The sequence below is a fragment of the Magnolia sinica genome, chromosome 12, assembly GCF_029962835.1.
Source record: "Magnolia sinica isolate HGM2019 chromosome 12, MsV1, whole genome shotgun sequence".
Taxonomy (NCBI): Eukaryota; Viridiplantae; Streptophyta; class Magnoliopsida; order Magnoliales; family Magnoliaceae; genus Magnolia; species Magnolia sinica.
Genome location: NC_080584.1, coordinates 79,753,018 through 79,768,034, shown reverse-complemented (window position 1 = coordinate 79,768,034; position 15,017 = coordinate 79,753,018). Strand labels below are relative to the sequence as shown.

Genomic DNA, 15,017 nt, shown 5'->3' with positions numbered 1-15,017 from the left:
TAAGCATAGTGAGTTACTAGGCAATCCGCTTGCCTCATTTAGGGCATGAATTATAAAAATAAGGCAGATCCAAAGATAAAGTTTATCAAATCACCAAAAACAGTAAGGGGAATGATGATTGCTGCTGAAACCATTATAAGGCCCACCACAATGTCTATTTGCAATCCAACCTGTTCACAAAGTCACATAAATATAGATGATGGGAAAACACAAATATCTTGTTCCAAAACTTCTGTGGCCAACAAGAAGTTTTCAACGGTAGGGATTCAATCTCCATTGGTTCCTATGGTTTGGTCCACTTAAAGCTTTAGATATTCATCCGTTTTTGGTTCATGCCCTAACATGATCCGTAAAAGTTGATGGACGGCGTATATAAAACACTTACATCATGGCGGGCCATGGTACGGGACGGATCGCTACCGAATCCGAGTCCAGCTTTGTCCCATTCAAGCAGATGGGCTTACGATCTGACTGGTGGATTGCTGCACACGTGCGATTGTATGAAACATGTAACCCTCCGTATAGGTTCATTCCACCATCAAGAATAGGAGCGAATTAGGTGAGACCCGGACGAGGTATGTGGCGGCTAACTGAGATGTATGTGACTAAATCTACGCCGTCCATCTGTGTTGAAAATTCATTTTAATGTGGGAACAAAAAAAATGAAGCAGTTCCAAATCCCAAACGGACCATAGCACAGGCGACGGTGGTGATTGACCATTAAAAACTTCTGGTGGGCCACAAAAGCTATGGATCAAGATGATATTTGTGTGGTCTCTTCATTTAGGTGTTTGTGACCTTATCAACAGGGCCGATGGAAAATAAACATTTCTGTAGAATGCATGAAGTTTTTAATGGTTAGGATTCAATCAGGACTGTTTCCTGTGGTGTGGTCCACCTAAGATTTTAGTCAGATTATTTTCGGGATCATACCCGAAAATGAGCTCTCAAAATGGTCAGACGGTGTGGATTTAGGTCACGTACATCAATGTGAGCCCCATAGTAAGGGTCCCACCCACGTCAGTGGATCCGGGGTCTCACATACCTCCAATCTTCATCAAGAATATATAACGCAAAAACCAGCCAGATACAATCTGACTGTGAACATACCGAAAAAGAAACATGGACAGCAATGGATCTAATTCAGAGCACATAGCCCACTGGACGAGTGGATGGTGTAATTTTACTCCAGCTAATCTTCACGCTATGGTCAGCCTTTTGGATGAGTTAGATGTCATACAAATGGACACATGGTCAATTATGCGCTGGACGGACTGTAGATTTGCAGACCAGCTGTATGGATAGAGAAAAAGTTAAAAGAAAAAGGAAAAAAGAAAAAACGAATAAAAGTGAAAAAGAAAAAAGAAAAAGAGCTTCCTCCGTTGCATGGGTAGAGCTGTACACGAGTCCAACTTATTTGAGCATGGCATAGCTAGGCTTGGCTCATCAATGATATAGGACTTGGGTATGATTGGACCAAAAGAAGGTGAATAGTAAACTAGCCATAACTTTTGATCCGAGTATCATTACCAGCACACAATCTATCCATCTTTACTGACACGGGCCATCCAAGGTGAACTGTATCAATGCGTGTCATTTTCTGCCGGATGCACTATCATACAGCTTCAAGCACCTCATATGTACAACATGTGTGCTACAATATTAATTCAACTTCAAGTACCCACATGTGCTTAGCAAGTCACAGGTTCCACTATCAATTTTTAAACACTTTACATGTTCCACATGTGCTAATCTAGCAATGCTAGTGACTATCTGGAAATTCTTTTTTAAAAAGAAAGCATATTATTTTGACAAACAATGACAAACAAAAAAAATTAAAAATATATCTCAAAATTTATTGAAAAATAATATTTACTTTTCCATAATTTATTAGAAATAAGGTTTCTCAGGAAACACCGTCCCCTTTCCTCCTTTCCATGAATCCAAACAGTCCTTAATTTTCTTTCTTCTTTTCTTTTATCCCAAAAGAGTTTATAAGCCATCGCATCTACAAGCTACCACATTTGCCAATGTGACCCACGTGTGATAGGTTGGATCGAGCCATCCCTTAGTTGGCTTCCCTTTGTTTAGACGTATAGGAGCAAAATACAAGGCTTCTCTATTATCGAGCAGTCCAGACAATCTGCCAATAAAGCAGACGCCGGAAAATATGGGCAAATTTTTTGGAAGAGAACTAGATGGCTTTAATAAGATTTCCCACATGATACATTGGCCAGCTAAATTAATTTCTATGATAAAGCAATTACACGAAGGGACACTAGTGATGGATAGCTTGTATCTACCATGTCTGACACTAACACATGTGGCTAATAGATGAGAAGCATCTGGAGGAAGTCACGTCACACCAAACCCAAGTAGAGTACAACTCTCCTTCTCCTTGTCATCTTCTCTCTACTACTCCCTCTTGAACTATTCTTGGGTGCATTTAAATAAAGGAATTAACAACAAGGGGTCCCCCGCCCCGGAATTAACAACAAGGGGTCCCCCCCCCCCCCTCTTTGCTTTTTTTTTTTTTCCTGCAATTCTATAGTAATATCTAATGTAGAGCGGGTCACGGATAATTTCATGGCTAAAAGGGACCAGAAAAGTTCCGATTGTTAGAAGCCATAGATCTGAGCAAAAGCCTCACTGATACCAAACTGACATAGGAAAGGACGAGAGGTCAAGTACTGTCTTCCTCAGGAGGATAACTGTTCTGAATCCACAAAACTTCTTTGGACTCATCACAGAGAAACCTCGAATCCATGAGGAAAAGAAAATAAAAATAATTCTAAGAAATTCTTGGTGTTGTTTCTACTGATGAAGTTGTTTGATGTGGTGTAGGCTGATATTGCTGTCGTTTTGATTTTCAGTGGTGTCTAGCAGTTTGCCGCCGGTTGCATGCAGCCTACGAGCCTTTTGAGCTGGCTGCTTTGGTAGCAATATTCGGAGTGAGATAAGCTATTTGCTCTCTTTACATGCGTAGTCCTTTATATATATATATATATATATATAGTTAGATTATGTTAGGCGTGGCATGGCTTTTTTTTTTTTTAGCGCCTGCCTATTTGGATGTACAACCAATTTTCCAATCAACATAGATTCCGGTGGTGTGCTCCCACCTTTCTTTAATAATAGAATTTTTAAATTTTTTTAAAAATCTCCTATAATGTAAAAACTTGTGCAAAAACTACTTCCTTTTATCAAAACTTTCGTCTAAATCAAAATTACAATGATTGTACGGATTGATCAATTACTCTCATTGTCACTACAAGAAAAATGACCTTTACCGGCGGCCAAAACCGCCCCTAGAAGTCCAAAAAACCGCCGGTATAAGAATAACGGGGCGTCGCTGTGCTTTCTACCGGCGGTCGTAACTTTTTAGCGGCGTTTTTAACGGCCGCCGCAAACATTAGTCTTTCACCGTGCTTACTGTACTTTACGGGCGCTTCTATAAATGCCGCTAAAAACTCCACGAAGCGCCGGTAAAAATGTACAAACGCCGCGTAAAAGCGATTAGAACGCCGCTAAAAGTGGTAATAAAGGCATGTAAATTTCGTTAGAAACGCCGGTAAAAGATATAACAAGTGCTACTAATAGATTCAAGAAACGCCGATAATAGAAATTCCTACTGTTTTTTTACTAATCCTTTCCTATAATTGCAATCCTACAATCAAATCTCCATCAATCTAACTATCAAAAACCTATGATTGAATGATAAGAATTTGAATTAATCAATAATCTAACATTCATCAAGATAACAATTAGCACAATAACAACAAAACAATTAATGGTCTGTTTACAAAACAAACTATAAATGTCTTCCCTTCCTAGCCTTCCACATAAACTGTTTCTGTAAGGTCCCCTTCTGGACCGATCATATGTCTTCCTTTCCTAGCCACATCTTCTGGCAAATGTCTACAACACCAACCTCACTGGCCATAGTCACGTGTCCACTATGTGTGATGTAGGCCCTTTTCTTGTAATGAGCCTAAATTCCTCTCTAGGAAGTTTCCCTGCAATGGGCTGAGAAGCATAGCTGATTCGGTAAGTGGCACAGCATTGAGATTATACTGCTTGGAGCTGTAGAGTGCTGATCATGTGCTCCTCACTTGTAGATAAGAATAGATAGTTAAGAAAACTTGATTCATAGCACATTTGATGTATACATGTGTTCAACCAGATAGCAGGTCCGTTTTACAAATTCCAGGTTGGAATGGAAAACAAGTTATTCTAGACTACTAAAGCTAAAATGGACAATCCTGCAAGTGAACCTGTTAGAATTCCTGCTCCATCTTCGTGTCCTATATAACAAAATACATAAATGCAGAGAGGCTCCCAATCAGCTCTACAACTCTCCAGGAAAAATGTTCTTTGTGAAAGCTCAGGAGCATTGGACTTATTAGATCTCCTTTAGCTTTCTGTATCCAATGCACCTCACAACTTTCTGTGACCAGCTGTGGTCCTTCATTATGGTGTACAGAACACACAAAATAGTCACTTAAATACATCCAAAAAAATCACAATAGCACTTCTTTAACATTCAAATTTTTTGAAATCGAATTGGAAAAAAGAGAATCAAACTAAACTAAATCAAATTTGAAAGTTGGTCAAATCATAAATAGGCGGATTATGGACAGAGACATTGTTTTCATTAATAAGCCACCTAGTACTCATAAACATTCATTACAAGCATTTTCTGTCTATGTGCATGACGACCATATTGTTAAGATCAATCATCTTATTTGTGCTCCCCTGGGTGCATATTTTGATGGGGATTGTGTTCAAATATTTTATCCAGTCTCTAGCAACAAAGGCAGAAGTTTTGGAGCTGTTTAGTGTTGAAAAGCAAATCCATAGTTCTCAGAGTGGTAGTCTGAATTTACAACTGGTGTATGATTCTTTGTTGTCACTTAAACTCATGTTTAGGACTTTTTTCTTGAACAAAGCGACTGTGCAACAATTGGCTATGTGTGTTTCACCAGTTTTACCAGAACCTGCTTTGCTTAAGGCTCACCGTACATGTCCTTTGTGGACCGTTTTGCAAATAGTACAGAGTGCTTTACCTGCGTTTTTGGACTGCTTTGGGGAGAGGCATTTGATCAGTAAAAGTGAAATGGTGAGGATTGATTTCAATAGAGATTTACTGCAGTCATCATTCACAGAGATTGTTACTTCTGTTCTTGACAAGAAAGGAACAGAAGAGGCTATTAAGTTCTTTAATATGTTGCAGCCATTGCTGATGGAGCTTCTCTTTTTAGAAGGATAAAGTGTTGGCTTGAATGATTTTGAAATTCCCAAGGCTGTTACTGAAGATATAAAGAAGAAGATTCAGGACATATCACCTTTGCTGCTTCACTTGAGATCAAATTACAATGAACTTGTAGAGTTGCAAGTTGAAAGCTACCTGAAAACTGTAAAACTGCCTATCGTGACTCGTATTCTAGAGTTATTTACTTTGGGTAATTTGATAGATTCTAAAAATGATTCAACTATCAGTAAGGTTGTTCAACACCTTGGCTTTTTGAGGCTTCAACTTTATGACCGAGGGAAGTTTTATTCAAGGCGTTTGGTTGAGGATATGAGTTTCCACTTCCAAAATAAGTATTCTGTTAATGGTGTTGACTATCCTTCTGAGGCATTTGGGTTAGTTAAGAGCTCCTTTTTTCAAGGTCTGACCCCCTATGAAGAGTTGGTCTATTCCATATCATCCAGGGAAGTGTTGATCCATTCTTCCAGAGGACTTACTGAATCAGGAACTTTGTTTAAAAATCTAATGGCCACACTTAGAGATGTCGTTATCTATTATGATGGGACAGTGAGAAACCTCTACAGCAATTCTATAATTCAATTTGAGTATGGACAGGTGGACGAAAATAGTCCTGGAAGTTCTCTTGCTGGTGAACCAGTTGGTGTATTAGCTGCTGCTGCAGTATCAAATCCTGCATATAAAGCAGTTCTTGATTCTTCTCAGAGCAACAACTCTTCATGGGAATCGATGAAGGAAATACTTTTGTGCAAAGTTAACTTCAAGAATGATATTATTGATTGGAGAGTTATTCTATATTTGAATGAGTGCTTCTGTGGGAAAATGCATTACAAGGAGAATGCAGCATATTTAGTTCAGAATCGTTTGAAAAAAGTCACTTTAAAGGATGTTGCTTTTGACTTCTCCATTGAATACCAAAGGCATCGACAAATACCTGAAAGTTCAGAAGTGAATACAGGCCTTGTTGGCCACATTCACCTTAATAAGATGCGCTTGAAAGGACTCGACCGGAGCATGGATGAGATCCTGCACTCTTGTCAAGAGGTTATAAATTGCTTTGGGAGAAAGAAGCACGCTCTTTCACCTTTTTTTAAGAAGATTTATTTGTCTTCCTGCGAATGTTGCACACTTCAGCAACAATGTGATGAGAAGTGGTCTCAGCTGCCATGCCTGCAGTTCTTCTACAAACATGAGAACGTGTTGATGTCAGCGGTTTCATGGTGGCTTGTTAAGCTTCTCTCTTTGCCCTCCCCGTATGCAGAAATGTGCTCCTTGTGGTGCAGGCGTAACTTCTCAATGGCCTTAATGATAACATCGATTCCACCGTTGGCTCTCATGGACTTGGTGCTGACAGAAGTGAATGAACATATGATTTTATTCAGAATTTTCAACTTGGGACACATGAATTGCAAGATTTGCAACCATAGAGCAAATATCGAATTTCTGACAGCAACCCATGTTAAGGAAGTATGTTTGACAGATGAAGCTACCAAGCAATAATTTCAAAAAGGCAGCAGCCACAATTTACACCCACCTTTGTCACTAGCATACAGTCAATTTTTCCATTTGGGAATTGAAATAGTACAAAAGCAATAATATTTCAATTCTCACAATGGAAAAATGGTGGGTGTGGACAATATCAACTCCCTTCTTAAAATACATCAAACTCCCTTATTAAAATACATCATTTCTTAATACACAAAGCTCCCAACTCAAGAATACAAACCTGCAGTCAAACAAGGAAAAGCTACATGAAGCACTCCAAATAGTGAAGAAAAAGAAATGCATTCATGGACTTATAACCAATCTGTTTCAGAATTTTCCAATGGGACTCTTGATCCACACATGATTGAGATCCTGACTGTTCATTGGGTGGAGCCACAACTTAGATGTGTTGGCCCAAAACTTGGGTCTATGGGCTAATCATGTGCTCCTCACGTGTAGACAAGAATAGATAGTTAAGAAAACTTGATTCATAACACATTTGATGTATACATGTGTTCCAATAGATACCAAGTCCGTTTTACAAATTCCAGGTTGGCCAATAGAAGACAGCATTAAAACATGCTATGTACTTATGCTAGAAGCATATCCCAACACATAATGTGCATGATGCAAGAAAGAAAATGGCATCCTAACCGTTGCAATGGTAATTCCTCGAGCTTTCTCCTCTGATGCCTTGTCAATCTCATCAAAGGCAACAGCCTTAGCTTTACCTTCTTCTGCAAGTACCTATAAAAAGCCCATAGAAATTAGAATGCCGCACAAGCTCCTTACAGGGACAACACAATCATAAACTTAGAAAAAACAAATCAACTCTAGATCTAGAGAGAGACAAATAAGATCAATGTCATCATCATCAACATCTACGGCTTATCCCAACTGATTGGGGTCCGCTAGCTAAGATCAATATATGGAAGCATAAAATACATCAACTAGAATCAACCTTTGTAATGGCTGCTGTGAGTGTAGTTTTCCCATGATTGACATGTCCAATAGTCCCAACATTTACATGGGGTTTCCTGCATCAATAAACACAACAAGAATACAAATGTAAAGAATTGTACATGACCAAAGTACATTCACATCATGAACTCAACAGACAGATTGAGGACAAGCTAAATATTATCTCCCTTTGAAGAAACTGAATCAAAGATACCAAACACATCAATGAGTTGTATACTGTCACTATGGAGTAGTATTTTTCCATTTAAGCATGTGAAACTTTATTAGAATTTAATGCAAAATAGCAACTCAAAAGACCAAGCTGGAAATATTGCATACAAAAATTACAAAACAGGCATACACAGCAAAGTCTTTGAAGGGAAGAAAGGTTGTAACCAATGCTGATTTGATGACTAGACTATTGGCTTCCTAATGTATGTAAGAGGTCCTTCCAAATCTCTATAAATCCTAAAAAGAGCTAACAAGACTACTGACTGATGTTATTGATAATATCGGTGATGCCAGATATTGGCTCTACCAAATAGAAAGCTCAAATTTTCGATTGGACCTATTTTTTCATAGATGGTTTTGATATGCCATTGATCAGATGGTTAGATTCATCCCATCAGTATGATCTTTACATGGTAGCTCATGAAACCTCTACTAGAGCTAATGGACTGCCTAGATTGAACTGTATTACTGAAGAGATAGTTCTATATTCCATAAAACAACAACTCTAAATATGGATTTTTAATCCAAGGAAGTTATCAAACACTTGACATGTATATATGCAGTACGTGTACAATATCTGGGCCTTTCATCAGTTACACATCATAATGGATGGGGCATCCCAAAAATCTAACTATTTCAGGCTCCAATCTTTAGAATGAATAACCACAGTGCAAGAGTCCATACACCTCCAGTCTGGCACAACTATTAAAGGAATAAACTTGGACCTTAATTCCAGCCGACGATTGTTGACGCCAATAGCAGTATCCTGTAAAAAGATATAGACTAACAACAACAAATCAATGTGTATTTACCTCAAGCTGCTGAATGATCCAAACCTTGCCACGTGCAATTTGATCACAATGCACCAAAAAAGGAAACGGGTGTGCTGCACTCCAATTAGTCACCTCTTACAAAATATGCATCAAACACACTATAACAAGTACACTATGCCACTGAAGCAACAAGTGGATCAAGCTCATAGTTTTGAAATTTTCTCAAACACCCTCATTCTAATAATCACGTAGTCACGCTAGCAAGCAACAACACCCAGCTGAAGAGATGCATTCAAATCAAAATATTGACCTAGGCACACCACAAAATCCCCAGAAATAAAGTGGAAAAAATACATGAAGAAAAAAGAGGAGAGAAGCAAAACCAAATTACAAGCATACCCCTCCCACCATGTAGACCTGATGAAGGATCTTCTCGATTACCATTTCCACTTGGTCTTGACAATAAGCATCTTACAGCATCAACAACCTGCAACATACCAGGGGATGGGTTAAGCTGAATGTTGATGGATCGTCCAGAGGTAACCCGGGGCTGTCGGGCAGTGGGGGAGTTTATGGAAATGAGAAGAGTGAGTTCCTGTTTGCTTTCGCTACTGGTCACGGGGTGGGATCGAACTTCATGGCTGAGGTCAGGGCAGTGGTTGACAGTTTAAAGTTGTGCAAGGATCTCGGCTATTCAAACATTGAGGTGGAGAGTGACTCCATAACTGTCGTCAATTTATTCTCCAATACAGGGAAAGCCCCTTGGTTCGTCTGCTACTGTAGGCACCAATTTGACATCCTTCGGTCTGCTATTGCCCCCTTGATTAAGCACATACCTCGGCAGGCAAATGTCGTGGCAGACAGCCTGGCCCGGTGGGGTTCCTCCAACTAGCAGTATCGGCTGTTCCATTCAGCCTCAGATCTCCCTCGTTCCACTCGTGGGGAACTGGTCCTGGATAGAGTAGGGTTGGGGACAATTCGTTTCTAGTAGGCTGCTTTCCGGCCTCCTGTGTTTTCCTTGTATTTGTTGGTTTTCCTCTATGATAGGTGGGTCCAGTCCTTTTTTTCTGGGCCCTCCCGAATGTGTATATCCTCTGTTGTCATTGAATATATTCTGGGCCACCGGTTGGCCTTTCTTTTAAAAAAAAAAAAAAAAAACCTGCAGCATACACAAAATCACCCAAAACCCATTACCAGAATCTTTAAAAAAACAAGAACCTAACATGACTAGACTCTCCAACTCTAAGATGCTCACAAGAAAGATAATCCACCGAAAGTCACAACAAACCCAAACAAAAAAAAAAACATTAATAACTAAAAAAATGTCAAATATAAAGAAAGCAACACATAAATAGATAAGTAAAAATTAGTCAACTAAACCTACCAAATTCATACAGGCAATCAATCAAACACATCATATGCAGCATTACTTCCTTGTCCTGGTGTCCCAATAGTTGTCTATTTCTTAATTGCATAAACATAAAAACTATTTCCTTAGGAGTTTACAAACTCATCCAAATAGAAAACAAAAGAAGCCCAACTAATTGAATGGTATCTACTTTATTCATTATGACAAACCAACAAGTAAAACAAGAAGCAAATAAAGTATACTTCTCCAGGGTATCACTAACAGCTGAATAGAGAGATTCCTCATAATCAAAACATCTCTGCTTAATCACATACCAAGATCATCTGATGAGCTACAAATAAAACATCTTTTATAAGTCTCCCAACAATGCAAATTTTGTTGTTGTGAGTTCTTGAAAAAATCCAATGCCCATCTCTAGACACACTGCAAAAGATAAGATTTTTAAGCTACAGCTATATCAGCACAGGGCTAGTGGCTATGTAAAACAATTGCCAACCATTGAAAAGGCCAGCAGGTAGTAAAAGCAATGCATATCGGCCCTTAACATATTCAATGCCATTCGTGCAGCAGGCCATCCCTGAGTTATCCCAACAATGTTGTTTGAAATAAGTGATCCAGGAGGCTCAAGAGAACCTAAGAAATAGAATTAGAGCCAATGAATAATGTAGGAATAAAAAAGGAGATTGAAAGAACCTGTGAAATGCATCATAGGAAAAAGACAATGCCGCAAAATAGAATTCCTGTGAAATGAAAAGTATCATATTCCCAAATAAACTAAAAAGAGCCATTTCCAGATGAACCGAACTTACTGAAGTCTCTCCCCAACAAGAGATTTTTTAAAAAGCCGAAAGCATTCATACATTCATGTGCACCCAACACAACCAAATGCAAGAAAACTAGACAGTAGTTCACGAATACAAAAGCGGCCCCACCACCACAGGGTATCACGACCATTAACACTAGAAAAAAAGAAGAAGAAGAAGAAGAAGGAGATCAAAACGTCCCAATCGGTCCAAAAAAATCAAGAAATCCAAAAAAGTTAAATAACTAAACACCAAAAAAATCAAGAAATTCAAAAAAGTTAAATAACTAAATACCAAAACCCGCAAATCGGCCATTAAAACCCTGAAAATCAAGAAAACATGAACAAATGAACAACAAACCCTCCAAATCAGTCATCAAAATCAACAAAAAATGAACAAACGAACATTAACTCCACCAAATCTGCCATCAAACCCTTGTTGGGTTTAGTACCGATGGGTGCTGCGTACCTTTATTGGAGAAGATGATTGACGGTGCGGCTTTGTATCGCCGGATCTATATATGTCGATGGCTAATGTATCGCCGGATCTAAGTTGCAGCGGGCAGCAATCGTATCCCGCAGTGCTTCACAGGAGAGAGAGAGAGAGAGAGAGAGAGAGAGAGGGTTTCGGTCAGTTATTGAAGGGAGGAGAGAAGAGGGGAGAAGGGTTTTGGGAGAAAAGAGGAGGGAAGGGTTTTTGGGAGAGGAGGCGCGCGGGAGAGAAGAGGCGGGATTTGGGGGTAAAAAATCGATTTTAGGTTTTCTTTTTTCATTTTACACGGGCGGCGGTGGCTTCATTTTACACGGGCGGCCACACAAAAAAGCCCCTCATTTCCATCTACAGTGGCGGTTTGCTGTGGCCGCCTGTGACAAAAACGCCCCTAATACTGGTTTTTTTTGTAGTGTGTTTCGATCATCAAAGGAGGGATTGAAACTTACCAGTGGGTTTGTCCTTCATAGGCCTTCTCTCTCCTTTTTACGATTTCTCCTATGAGTTTAGGGTTTTCTTCATGTATTTCCTGCACCTTAATTTTTCCTCTAAATAGAGAGAGCCACGGTTCTAGAAGATTTTACAAGGGTTTCATAAATTTTGGTAAAAAATTATAATTCCGGTGATAATTGGAGTTGATCCATTGACATATTGTTCTACCGAGAGTTCACTTATTCACTAGGCTAAGTACATGATTTTGTTATAATATAAAATTAAATTAGTCTGGTTCTTAGATGGGTTCGAAAAGAATTAGATGGGTTCCTAGATAAATTCTCATGATATATGTTTGTATGCATTCACTAATTGAGGGCCAGGGTGGCTATGCGAAAGCTTATGATTCTTAATGCTCGACCAAAGCATCAAGTAACTCCTTTCTTCCTCAAGGCTGGCTAAAATTGAACGTTGATGGTTCCTCGAGGGGTAATCCGAGCCCGAGCACTAGGGGAATCTACTGGGATCACCACGGTAAGCTCATCTTTGCATTTCACAGAAACTATGGTCATTCTTCTAACACTATTGCTCCAACTTGGGCCTTTCCAACATAATGGTGGAGATTGACTCAAAGACCATTGTTAATTCGGTTAAAGATCCTCGCTATCCCAATTCGTGGAACATTTGGTATTACCTGGACAGATTCAGCTTTATAGGCAATCACTTAACCTCTTTTTTAGTCACATTTTTCGAGAGGGGAACTTGGTGGCTTATGCTTTAGTGAGGATGGCTAGTGAAGGATGCCCAAATAGAATGTATAATTCACGACCCAACCTTCCTAGACTTATGCGCAGACTTATTAGCCATTGATAACATTGGCATTAGGACAATTAGGCAACAGTAGCTGGATCACCAGATTATACCTTGTGTTTTTCTTTTCCTTCCGAGGTAGTTTTTGTGCAATTTAAGTTATATGATGGGAGTGATCCAATCCTTATTGTTGAGACACTCCCGAATGGATGTATATTTTCAAATGGAATGAATCTCTAGTGGTTTTAAAAATTAAAAAAAATAAAAAATAAAAAATAAAAAAAAAGTAACTCCTTTCTTCCATCTTCCCCGTGTATGAAAGAGTACAGAATATGTGAATCAACGTACAATCCCGATCTGGTTTGTACGAGAGGGATCCGCTGAGGATGAACCATGCAATCCGAAATATCCCCATTAGGTCAAGCATATCCATTCAGTTTGGGTTTGCAGATATGTTCTGGATGAGGAAAAACATCAATACTCTCAACTACCTAGAGAAAAGGCCTTCATATTTGTGAAAATTTCGGGTCATCGCTATCCACAAGGAGTCACATAAAATCAATGGTCTGCTGAAACATGGTCCCTATTTGTAGAAATCGAAAGCTAAGTACACCATGCATATGTTCTTTCACTTAGGGAAGTTAGTCCACTGACCGATATTCCAATGAAAGAGCCGACGAAGCGGATTGCCGGTCACCTTGGGCACTGAGATATAGTTGTGCTGGGGTTGTGTGGTGTCCACAGAGATGTCAGTGAAAAATCTGCTCCGTCCATCTGTTTTGAAACACTATAATACAATACTAATCTAAAGATCAGGCAGATCCAAAGCCCAGCTGAGCCAAAAAAAAAAAAACTGTGGGAACATAAACGTCCACCATTGAAACCTTCCTGGATCTGATCATGTGTTTATATGCCATCCAAACCGTCCACAGGGTTATTACTACTCAGATAAACTGTAGGAACAAATATCATCCTGATAAAAAAAACTTTTGTCACTTGCGGGCGTTCAATCCCCACTGTTTTGTGTGGTGTGGCCCACCTGAGTTTTGGATCTCCTTGATTTTTAGAATACTGTCCTTGTGGTTTTTCAAAACAGATGGACGGAGTGGATTTGTCACGGACATCTTTGTGGGCCCCATACAACCTCACACATAGGAATATCAATGTATTCTGGCATGGGTGCACACGGAACCGTGGAACCGGTAAACCGGACCATACGGTTTGGTCCGGTTCTGAAGCACAACTGTTCTGATTTCGACAATCAAAGAATTTGTTAGTTTGGTTCAGTTCTCCGTCTGGGTTTTGTAGAACCAAACCGGACTGTTAACCCGACAATAGAACCGAACCTTGGATTCGAACCCGAGGAATTGAACCCCCTAGTTAATAAATATTTTAAATTTAATTTTTTTGAACAAAAAAGTTTTAAAAAAGAAGAAGAAGAAACACTAATCCTGATTTATTCTCCCCCTGTTTCGTGGCTTCTCTCTATCTCTAAAAACCAGTGCAATTGGATTGGATTATAAAAAAACCATTAGATTGGGCTGGATTATATATATATATATATATATATATATATATATATATATATATATATATATATATATATATATATATATATATATTTGGGAAAAGGTACTATGCGCTCATCCTCGCAAGCAGCTCTCATGAGGTTGAGCTGTGTGGCCCCACTATGATGCGTGTCGACCATCAACACCTTGCATTTGATGGGTTCCCTTTAAATTATGGGATATCCCAAAAATCAGTCGTATACGGAACTCAGGGGGGCCATACCATCTAAAATCCTGTGAAGACATGCCAAAAACATATAAAAGCACTTGGTGGGGCCCACCTGAGTTTTGAATGCTGCTGAAACTTGGTCTGAACCCTCATCCAAGTGGGACACACATAATGGATGGGCTGGATTTGCAAACCACATCTCTGTGGGCCCAAAAAATGATTATGAATGTTTTAATGGTGCACGGCCCCTCCCTACTTCTGTATGTGGTGTGGCCCACACAAGTCACGGATTGACTTGATTTTTAAGACCTAGGCCCACGATGGAATGGTGCATCTGATTGATGGGGTAGATGTTCGAAATGCATCACGGTGGGGCCCATGTTGAGGGTCAAAAATTGCATATCAGACCTAGTTATTGCCTGGATTTATGAACATGGTACCGTTGAATAGCCCATTTTAATCATGTTTGTGTTGCAAGGTGGAATTGCGAGCTGAGACTGGATCGGGATGCTAAAAGCACGGATTTAATGTTAAGAATGCACCAAGGCAAGGGACGGACTCCAGGGGACCAAGATCGACGGAATTACACGCCAGGGATCAGCGAAAATTGAGAAACTGAAGCTCAAGCCACATTTCAGCGATGTATGCTTAGTATCTTT

At 39.4% G+C, this 15,017-nt stretch overlaps 1 long non-coding RNA gene and 1 pseudogene across 2 annotated transcripts; one reads left to right on the top strand and one right to left on the bottom strand.

The window, feature by feature from the left end:
- The first annotated feature begins 4,602 nt into the window (after positions 1 to 4,602).
- LOC131220312 (DNA-directed RNA polymerase V subunit 1-like) lies at positions 4,603 to 6,769 on the top strand (annotated as a pseudogene).
- Positions 6,770 to 7,363: 594 nt separating this feature from the next.
- LOC131221848 (uncharacterized) lies at positions 7,364 to 11,789 on the bottom strand. Of its 2 annotated transcripts, XR_009159620.1 has the most exons (5): positions 11,359 to 11,789; positions 9,878 to 10,720; positions 8,671 to 9,205; positions 7,716 to 7,791; positions 7,364 to 7,501 (listed from the first exon to the last, which is right to left on the bottom strand). It is a non-coding gene; the product is annotated as an uncharacterized LOC131221848 (long non-coding RNA). The 2 variants fall into 2 exon arrangements; XR_009159621.1 differs by lacking the exon at positions 9,878 to 10,720.
- Positions 11,790 to 15,017: the final 3,228 nt, after the last annotated feature.